We start from the raw sequence: 11,585 nt of genomic DNA on the forward strand, positions 1-11,585 counted from the left end.
GAAATATTAAAATACAAATATGAGTTACTAGCTGTTGCTCGCGACTTCGCCTGCGTGATATTACAAATTTAACCTATTACCTTCTCCCTTTTTTTCAACCTATTACCAAAAGTATTAACTTAGTAGTAATCTACGTAATAACAGAAATCTACCGATGCAAGACTCCAAATTTCTAAGCCCGGTAGCTTATAAGCTGATTTTTCGGTTACCCTTATTGTTTGTGTTTGCGTTATCTTCTAAACTATAAGTCCAATTTAAATACTGTAAAGGACAATTTTATTCTACATTAAATTCTCTTGATAACAAATGCATTTATTTGGATAAGAATTAACATTGAAACCATTAAAAGAACGCTGCAAATAGCGTGAGGTTTTTAATTCATTTGGTAAACAAAAAAGTGATAATTGTAAGAAAACCGTTAAAGATAGATATATGCTACAATTCTTCATACATCAATTTTATATACCTCTAACGGTTTAGGCAGCGAAAGCCGAGAAAAGTTAAACATACATACAGGTACCCAATCTTATCTAAACTATGAAAGAGGGGTGGAAAATGTTTATTTTTACTGGTGGTTTAAGTCAGGCGTACTAATAATATTTCTAAAATACTTTTCATAATGATTGCAGCTAAGTTGTTTGCTTATGCACGGTGCGTGGGCGATTCTTAGAAACAAGCTAAACTGCAACAGTTAACGCGGCCCCGCCGCCGCCCCGTGCCGCCGTCGCTCGCTGGCGCTCTCTTCGCGGAAAACTTTGCGGTATATGCTTACATATATTCGTAATGTTACTATGAATTTAATTCATATTACACCATCGTCTTATATTTTTATTACAATAAATAAGTAATAAGATGTTCGTATAATACAGTGTCGGATGTGGCATCAGCCTTTACCACCGTGCAGGCACTCGCGTCTTTGCCTTTCATCTGATGATGAAATCTGATGATGTTTGATAAAATGAATTAATTATTTCATGTATTTAATGAATAAATAAATAAATAAATAAATAGATGAGTGAGGAATCGCGGGTTGAAAGCGCGTCGGGTTATATTGCAAATTGGAACGAATCCCACACTCTCCTCCGGAACAAGAGCGCGCCTGAGATTGCCGCGGCCATTGAGTTTTAATCATAACGGCTTTTGTTCACATAAAAATTTCAATGAAACCCAAAACTAAAAGTTTAAATGAAAAATGAATACTAACATTACAAAACCTAAAAAAAAATTTTTGCAAACATGTGTGTATGTAGGCGTGTGCAACCTTTACTCGCAGCACAGCCACACTCCGGCCGGTTAGCGAGCTGGGTTACAGAATGGACTCGAGCGATCTGGGTTAAAACAAGAATATTTTTTTATTTATTTATTTATTTAAATCATGTAAAATTAATCACACATAAGAGGTCGCAAACATTTTCAGCCGCTCCCGTCTCCGACCGCCACTCGGCCGGACTTGTGAGCCGTGCTTTTGACGACTCCTGAAGGATTTTGACATTTATGTATTATGAACAATATAGTTAGCGAGGTGAATGAATTGTCGTGAGGTACAAGGTAGCTGAGAAAATAATGATTAGGCTGCGGCTACACAGGAGTGTACAGCAGCGTCGCGCCCGCGCCTGCGTCCGCGCCGCATGACATGTGTTAGGACTCAGGACCGCGGCGCAATTTACAAACACCGCAATGTATGTATATCCTCGTGCGTATTTGAATGAGTTACGTTAGCTCGCAACATCGCTCACGCCTATTGTCTGCGATTGCACAATAGCATATTTTCATAATGAATTGTCAATTTGACATTTATTTTATTGTTCCCTCTCCCTCTCACAGGCACGTGTCGTGTTATTGTTGACATTAATATGCTGGATATGTTAGTGTTATAGCTGTTATAGCTGCAGTACAGGTTTAGAGAGGTAATAGGACAACGAGACACAAATGACGTAGGTATACTAACTGTAACAAATTTGAAATGGCAATGAACCGGCCCGCTTGCTGCTCGCCATACAACATATGTACTACCGTACTACGGCTGAAATTAAAATAATGACCGTAAATATCTAAATGGTCTGTACAAAAACCTAATTAAAGTGTGTTAGTTAATTTTAAAAATAGTATTTGCACAGATGATGTAATAGTTACTATATTACAAAGGTGGGCCATTTTCATAAATATGCTGACGAAAGATTGTAACGACGCGGCGGTCAATTGAAATTGTTACAGTAATATGTAATCAAAATTTGTAAAAAGATAGGCAATTCTGCAGTTTCAAGTTTAAAAAATAAATAATATTTTATGCCATTATGGAATACGAGCTGTTGCCCGCGACTTCGTCCGCGTGGTATTAAAAAACATACGAACTATATAAATTACAAAAAGCTATGTATCCCTCGGGAACCGGACATTTCTCAGGGATGAAGCTTATCTCATGTGTACTCCAGACTTTGTTTTATATCTGTGCCAAATTGCCCATGGGAACCCTAACTATACTCGGTATAAAAACTAGCCTATGTGTTCTTCCAGACTATGCTCTAAACCTGTGCCAAATTTCATGGAGATCCGTTCAGCCGTTTAGGCTACAAACGCTAACAAACATCCATCCATCTAAACTTTCGCATTTATAATATTAGTAAGACATTGTAATTGACAGATTCAAATATTTGTTACTAGCAAGCTGTGCCGGATCGACCGCCCGCCGCCGCCGTCGCCGGCTGCCGCATTTCACGAAATCATGACGCGACTTCCTTATTAGCTCTCGGAGACGTTGCGCGATTGTCTTTGCATCCTCATTAGACGGAACCATTCATTAAACATGAACATTCCACATCATTACAGTTCCGCGACGCATAGGTAATAAATTCTACCTACCTTTCCTTCATTTTGTTTACTTAACCGAAGCATATGGGAGATTCAAGAAAAAGGTGGAATATCAGATAGTTTTTTAAAATAAATATAGACACAGAGACATTAATAAATAACGGCCTATTTATTAAATACGTAACAAACGTGCATACAAACACATATGTACAGACATCGTGAACCGAGCGCGACAAGTCGCATTACGTTCCGCTCGGGAAGTCGCCGCGACAAAAATACACTTGTTTTCGGTTATTCGAAATACATACATTCGTAATTTTATTTTTCGTACTCTTATTTATGTATGACTTAGAACATTTTGACATTTAACGCATTGCACATTTTCTCTGAGATTGATTATTTAATCGTGGAGCGACGCGATGTGATCCGAGTCCGTCGCCATGTTGCAAATATTTTTCTATAATAAATCTTACAGAATCACATTTATTTCTACCCGCGCCGCCGCTGGCGTGCAGATGCTGCCGCTGCCGCTGCCGCTGCCGCTGCCGCTGCCGCTGCTGCTGCTGCGTAGTTTTGTGTTTTATCTACTTTTTTTAACAAAGTGCTGTCATTTTCTGAAGGCGGTCGTGGCAGGCGGCAGGCGGCAGGCGGCATGTGGCCGACGATGACAGATGAGTGGGCGGCGACACTACGAACTACGACAGACAGACGGGCTTAAACACAACCAATCGCCTAATGAAACTGTTCATGTAAAAAAAAAAACTTTTACTTTAGTAAAAATGAAGACTTATTTAGTGTTCAGCGGGCACGTGCTATTGGAGATGGTCAATATTATAGAATTATACAACTGAGCCTAATGTTTTCCGGCGGTTTGTGTATCACTGATAAGTGTGGGTGCTAGTGTCAAATTTTAGACAAGGCTAGGTAAAGGAGGTGGATTTTTGCGAAAGGGACGTACAGTAACTGGAAATATAGTACTTATAAGTAAATGTGACGTCACGTGGACTTTGCAAATGTAAACATTTTTATATTTAAACAAGAATCAGGATCTGTAAGATTATACAAATGGGAGTCTTGCGATATGGATTAATCTTTCATGAATTAATTAAGTGGGAATGGAATGCTCGACACTGGAGAGTGGAGAGTGGAGAGATTGTGAGTGCGGGGCGCGGATAGCGGGGCGCGGAGCGCGGGGCGCCGTTCGGAGACCGGTCTCGCAGGCGCGGGCGAGGGCGAGGGACACGTCGGCTGCGTGAGCGCTGCGCCCGCACCGCTAGCAGTGCTCGACTTACAACATAACACGAGAGACTAGTGTTCACTATCTCGCCAGTACTCAGTCTAATAAACGAAGAGTGTATTAACATGTCATAGAGGTATAGATAGGTTAGCATGTTGTTCAGGCCGCATTTAATAATGTGAGCCGGGAGGTGCCCGTAATGGTTAAGTCTTTCGGTGGCACACGACCATATGTATTTCTACGCATCAAACATACACTTACAAACTCCACTCAAAGTTGTTGTTTCACGTGTAATTGGTTGTACAACTTCGAACCACGCACCAAGGGCCTCGGTGGCGCAGTAGGCAGCGCGTAAGTCTCATAATCTTAAGGTCGTGAGTTCGATCCTCACCCGGGGCACAATTTTTTGTATTTATGTAAACATTTTTACATAAGCTAATGTTTTTGCAATGTTATTACTTCTTTTTATACCTCTGTTTTTTGAAGTACTCAGTTGCTACGATCAACCGGACCATGTACCTGCGGCTCGGCACTCGGCTGCAATGCAATTAGCATACCTGTACATCGATTTTTTTTTTCTAAAATCTCAAGCTCGCTTAAAATTTAATAGACATCAACGACAACGAAATTCGACACACCACACAATGTACTATTTTAGACTATATGATAGGCCAATGATTATATATTCAAAGTCATTTTGGTAGAAAATTGGCAGTCCACCGCCGCGCCGCGCCGCCGCTGATTATAAAACTGTAAAAGGAGGCAAAAAGTTAGGGAATATTTAATATAAGTATATTCTATGCCTGTTATACATACTCTACAGACTGTACACTAATGTTTGTATATACAGGTCTTGGGTTCGAATCCCGCCATGTATCAAGGTGAAGTTGATATGACAACATGACATTCTTACGGTGAAGGAAAACATCGTGATGCAACCTGAACTTACAATTGATTGAAGTTTCAATTTGTGTATAAAGCTACAGGCTGCAATCGATGTGTAGGACGACTAGCACACAGTAGCACTGCTAGGTGCTGAGCCGTTTTCGAGCGCATTGCGTTGTATGTACTCGTACTGTCGCCGCCGTGTCGTGCGCACTTTCTCTTTGCTGGTGTCCCTTCCCCCCCCCCCCACCACCACCCCGCCTTACACAGCGTCAGCATTAACAAGAACATCAATACACTTACACTCCTCACACTTATTCACAAACAACACTTTTCACTTGCGCGAACAATTTTACACTCCAGTAACTTCAGTCACGCTTTCTACTTAGCAAATTTTAGTATTTGCGTTTTGTTTAATTCGGTATTTAGCTGTGCCGGAGTGTGACATTTGAATTTGAATTTGAAACTACGTTTAAGACTGATTAAAAATAAGAATGTTTTTAAGTATATGAGTTTATAAATACAACATTTGAATAGATTTATAAAATCGTTATAGTCCACGCATTGCATAGTACAGCGGCCGAGGACGGCTCGCATCTCCACCTGCCGGCCGCAGTGCACCCTGCGTCCTGCATCCTACAGCCGCATACTGCAAGCTGCAAGCACGCTGCCTGCTGCCTCCGTTAATCAAATGCAAAACTATTGCAATCTAAAATATTCTTCTTACTTTAACACCCTTACAACAGGCAGACAAGGGGCATTGCAGATGTTCCTATTTGTTCCATGCCAGACACCAAAAGCAAAAGCAGGGTAAACAAGACAGATTACATTACCTATTAATAACTTGATACTGCGCGTCTTGTCTTATGAAACTAATTAGATATCTAGATATTCTAGCTTTATCAGCTGAGTTAATGTCACGACAACAAGCGTAATGTAATAACCGGCATTAAGGTACCGGTGTATTATAAGATATTTCGATAGAATTGGAAAATCATCTTGCCGGTGCTGTTTCTTAGAAAGTACGTACATACTGCTCGGTTAATTAATGTATGCCAGTGCTGCGTGCGGTGCGTGTGGCGGTGCGGGGGGAGGGGGAGGATGAGTCAATATTTGGTGAACGTTTATCAGCCATAGTCTGCCGCTCAGCCGGCCGATAACTTTGTTTGTTGTTTGTCCGGCGCGGTCCGGCGCGCTACGTGTACACTGCTTACTGCAGACTGCAGACTGCACACTGCACACTGCACACTACACACTGCACACGCTGCGGATCTGCTAGTACGAGAGTTTGAGCCTCTGTCTTCGCATGCGTCACTTATATACCAGTTCACGTAATTTTAAACATCACCAACTTCACATTAATTATCTAAAAAGATTTGTGACAGTTAGAGTACATTTGATAATAAATATGTTGTCGTGGACACGGCCTGCTTGCCGAGGGGATGGTGGGTCTGCGAGGGTAACGGGCGATGCCGGGCGGCCGTGACAGGCTAACATGTAAGGCGATGGCGGACATCGTGGACCTCGCGCGAAGGGCCATGTGCTACAAAGGAGTTGGCAAGCCTACGAGTTTATTGTTTTCTGCGAAACATTCACAATGAACAAATAAATAAGATAACACATAATATAGCTTTGACACTTGAATGAGCGCCCTTGAATGAGTACCCTTTCCCGCGTTCATTTCGTTGTAAATGTTCTTCGCAGCACAATCACTACGTAAAAAACAAAAAAAAGGCAACAAGCCGACATGGTCCTCTAATCGGATATCACTGTGGCACTTACATTGCCGGCTTGTTTTTAAAAACTGCAAAAGAAACTTAGGGTGATTACTTAACACGGTTAATTAATATACATAGGTCGAGAAATCACTAACAAAGTAATAAAGGCAATTGAAAGCGAAAACATTATTAATCGCAGACCTCTCTTACTCCACTTTCTATTTGATCGCGAGACGCGCACCAACTGTCCGGTGTGTCGCCGCTGCTGCAGACACCTTTCCAATACGAGCTTACTTTAAATGTGGTCAATTTTTTTTTAAATGTTAGGTTTATTTTAAGTCGCGATTGTATAAGAAACCACACACATTTACTGATAAGGACCACGCATGTACCGTGAGGTAGAAGAAGCCAGAGGTATAACGCAGATCACCAGCATCTAGTGGAAAAATAGAAGTCCTCTTCTCACACTTTGACAAAATGCTTAGACATTCGTATTGTAACTGAAACAATAAGCAGTTAAGCTCCGCAGCGTACAGTACGCCTGCACTGAATGTCGGAGGGAGTATGTATTGTCCAGGTCCTTTGCTTTCGTCACATTTGCGTCATGAAGCGGTTTGTAAAGTCCTCACGTACGCGGCCCACGCTCAATATTTATATTCAGCATTATTCAATAATTCTTATTTAATTTTTGTAAAAAAAAACCGAGTCTTCGTTTGACTTATCCCGACTTTGATATGCTGTATTTCTTTATTTTACAACATTGTTCTAAAATTATGCTCATGTCTACAAAAGAATAAAACCTAAAAAGTTTATTAATTTGTTTGTGCTGCGACCTAACGCACACACGCATACACACACACGCGCCTACAATCGCATCAAATCTGTCTATCTCAGTATACGGTAGTACAGTACGGTACAGTACGGTACAGTACGTTAGAAGATCAACTGTACTTAACACACTATCTGGTTGCACATACCGTGTGTGTGCAAACTAGTAGAAACAAAGCGGTGTGCGTCATGAACAACCCTAATTTTCTCATTTTTACACTTATTTCAATAATCATAATTAGTTCATTAAATACAAAGTATGGACAGTTACTAACAGGTTTGGTTCCAGCTGTTACGACACCTAAGAGGCGTCAGTTGGTCGGAGTCCGGAGCGGCGCGGAGTGGCGGCGGGACGCGAGCGACGGCTCGGCGTTCATTGCACGGCAGCAGATTTATCAAAGTTTTAGGTCACTTGCAACGAATGCAAAACGCTGCTCACCCCCGCACTCACCCGCCCCGACAATGACAGCCGACGAAATAAGCAAGTGGCCTCGTACTTACACAAAATTTACATTGTTGTGGCATATTGTGAGCTCTCATTAATAACTTGTAGTGTTATTTGTTTTTGTGTTGACAATGTTACGTTGGGACTTGCGTAATCTTCTAGAAGTGGAGGTGAAAATGAGCTGAAGACGCTACTACAAACAAGAGCTTACAGTTCCTCACAGATCGTAGGTGCACTGGATGGTACTTTTAATACGGCACTCTTGTTTTGTTTTGATTAGAAGACAACGATGATAAAAACATTATAGGTCAATAGCCAGTGGGCAGAAAGCGGCGAGCGCAGGCGGCCAGTGCGCGCCGCGCTGCACCACTCACCAGGGAGATGAAAACGTTCATTGAGAGACGGACGTTTGAAGCCAAGACGAGCGCCACTTCCGCGCCCGATGTGGGTCACGCTCACGCACCGAAATACCTCGGTGCGGGGTCCCGGCGGGGGGGGGGGCGAACGCGGTCGACGACTTCTGTGTATAACTGTGTTGAATGTCTAAATGCGATCTTAATACGTCATTAGCGCGCCTCAATTAGTGATACATGTTATCACAGCGAGTGTGCGGGGCGTGGGCGGGGGCATGGGGCGGAGGCGGGGGCGGGGGCGGGGGCCAGCAGCTGTAGAGAAGTACGGAACACTCTAATCATTGTAATTGCTATCAATGAGATTGGAAAGTGAGAGCGCAGTAATGAGGTAATATATTAAGGTGTTCAAATAAACCATACATATAAAGTTCAATAAGCTATTGTCATTATTTTGCAAGGTCAGGACAGCCACACTAGGACAAGCCACGCGCTGTTTTCAGTTCCTTAGCCTATAGGGCCAGCAATCACCATTGTACCAACGACTTGATAAAAAAAAAACTTTTGCACAAAGCAATGGTGGGAGGGTGCGGGGCGGCGCGGTGCGGGGCGGCTCGGCGTCGGCGTCGGGGCACTGTGTCACATCTATAGTGTTATTTAAAACTTCATCTATTTATAAAGTAACCGTTTTAGAGGTCGTATACTTGACGTATGTATAGTCGGTCCTCCATAACGTTGTTACCGAATGTTCATTTCATGGCTACGATATTTTGGATTCTGCCGCCGACACACGTTCGCTTACTTTGATGTTAATCGTCAACGTTCACCTCGGCCGAGGGTGAGGGCAACTAGAACGTTTATTTTACTTTGTAACGACTTTAAATACTCTCAAATATTATCCTGGTTTCAGTTAATGTAAAATCATATTAAAATGTTTGTCATGTCATGTTTCTTCATGCCCATTATGGGGGAGAGTGACAGAATACAAAGGAACGAACGAAATAACTTGTAGAAGTCGACCCGGCCCGTACAACCCGAGGGTCGGTGGGGCCATGGTGGTGATGGGCTGTCGATTTAAGTCATATTAAAAATACAGGAAGATGCTTCAACTACAACATAGCTATCTCGTGACCGTAGCTTGTTTTGTTTACCCGGTTTTTACCGGGCTGCATCGATCCTATCTATCTCTTAATCACTACGAGCCCCGAACTGTGAACTGCGCGGAGAGCAGATAGACACTTAATAATTACATTTCATGGTTAGTTGTGGTTGGGTCGGCCGTGCTGACCTGTCTGTGCCCGGCATTTGTGTGACCCTCCTCTTTAGTGTTATTTTATTGTATAGCAAAACTGTCGCACCAGTGATGAATATATACATGTAGTATACAAAATTTGGATGTTATCCTATCCTATCTATATATAATCTGAATCGCCGCAGTAAAAGCTCAGGCCAAAAGTTTAACTGTATTCGATGAAAGATGCCCTACTTTACGAGCTCGTCCACGAGTTGGCTTGAGCCGTAGACATGTCTATGAGCGGGACGTCGCGGACAGCGCAGCCTTGCGTCGCTCCGGTGATGCCGATTTTGTATTTGATTTTGTATAGAATAAATAAATCAGAGACTGCAATAACTAAACTCTAAAACCTCAATTACGTAACGTATGGGATTAGTGTATTCCAAATATGAGGACCAAATTCCTTATTTGATTCCTTTTGAATAGAATTTAATCGTCATAAAAAAATTATCATGAGTTTATTCAAAGAATTCGTTTTTTGTGAAACATTCGCATTCATAATTTCAACAAGGAGTCGCTGCTGTTTAGAGTGGCGAGGCGCCTCGGCCGAGCTGAGCAACATGCACGCACTAGAGACGGCGGGCGGCGTTGATTGCCGCCGCGCACCATACAGAGCGTCCGCGGTGCAGCGGGCGGCGGGCAGCGGCCAGCGGCCAGCGGGGGCAAGCGGCACTCGCTGCTGGACGTATTGTTTATTATTTCCTTCCCTGTGTTTACACCGCGCTGCCGCACTTCATCGGGTTCAGCCGCAGCAGCTGCTCTGCTTTTCGTCTTTCATTCGTCGTTGGCGGCTTACTGCGCCCTGCTGCCCGCTGCTACTTTTCTATTTTTAACCCCCGACTCAAAACCGTAACGAGTTGTTAATGACATGACGTTTACACACTACTACTTACAATTTTATTTTGCAATTTGCTAGAACTGCATAAAGTCTTTCAAACTCAGTACATTCCAATGCTATGTTCCGATCTTCATCAGACGTCTCTCTGGTAGCTGGTATGACATTCCTTACAGACAGGTATAACCATGGAAGGTCTTAGACTAAGTTCTCGTACAGACAGATAAGTATAACATGATTTTGTATTTTAGTCGTCGCACCGTTTAGCGTAGGAAGTCCGAGTGCGTTCAGCTCTGGCTGGGTATCTAGGTATTTGGGTAAACGAGCGAGGTGATTCAGGCACGGCCACGGCTGGCGCGCGACCTTGAGCAGGCGGGCCGCATGACGTCACGCACTGGCGCTCGACACCAACCCGATGTTTCATTGACATTCAATTGACATCGTAATTGTGGCGATACGATGCGATCGCGGTGGCATTGGACCAATGTCCGCAGTTAGCGCAGTCGGCTCTGGAAGCGCGCGTGGGCCGCGGCCGCGCTGACACCTGTCGTATATGAACACTCTGCATATCATCGTAGCAGGGATAAAATAAACTGCAACGAGTGAGCGTCTCAAGGTGCGGTCAGTGACCGCGTGTTGTTTTAGCGCCCGCATTTGCCAGCGTCGGACTACGCGTTTAAAAAGTAATGAAGACTTAATATAATATTGCTTCATTTAAAAGGCAAACAAACACACGATTCTATTGTGTTGAGTATTGAGGAACTGCCTTGCTTTTTCGAGGTGCTTCCTTGAGATTTATTAGTTTTTACTGCATTGTTCATTGTAATTTGCCAGAAAATATTAAAAAAAAATTAAGCATTAGGTATGAGAGACGAACCAAACAAAAGCTTGTTTAACTTAGTTAAGTATTTTCTTCCGTAAAATAAGAAAAAAGCTTTGTTACCTTTGTTACTAGTAGCTATCTAAATTGATGGTTTTATTTAACAAACTGTTTTCTTACGAGTTAAATTGGTATTACCAGTTTACAAGTGTTGTTAAACACTACAATTAGAATTACTTGTCAATAATTACGAGTAGGTCGTAATTACATAATTAGACTAATGTATAAATAATACATTGATCAACTTGTATTATTAATTAAGGGATTGTTTATGGAATTAAAATGCACAGTGCTAATCGTAACTG

At 42.5% G+C, this 11,585-nt stretch overlaps 1 non-coding gene across 1 annotated transcript; it reads left to right on the forward strand.

Annotated features, from left to right (window-relative positions):
- Positions 1-4,371: 4,371 nt before the first annotated feature.
- Positions 4,372-4,444, forward strand: Trnam-cau. The gene has a single exon. It is a non-coding gene; the product is annotated as a tRNA-Met (tRNA).
- The last annotated feature ends 7,141 nt before the right edge of the window (positions 4,445-11,585 follow it).

The sequence above is a fragment of the Papilio polytes genome, unplaced genomic scaffold, assembly GCF_000836215.1.
Source record: "Papilio polytes unplaced genomic scaffold, Ppol_1.0 DF824270.1, whole genome shotgun sequence".
Classification (NCBI taxonomy): Eukaryota; Metazoa; Arthropoda; class Insecta; order Lepidoptera; family Papilionidae; genus Papilio; species Papilio polytes.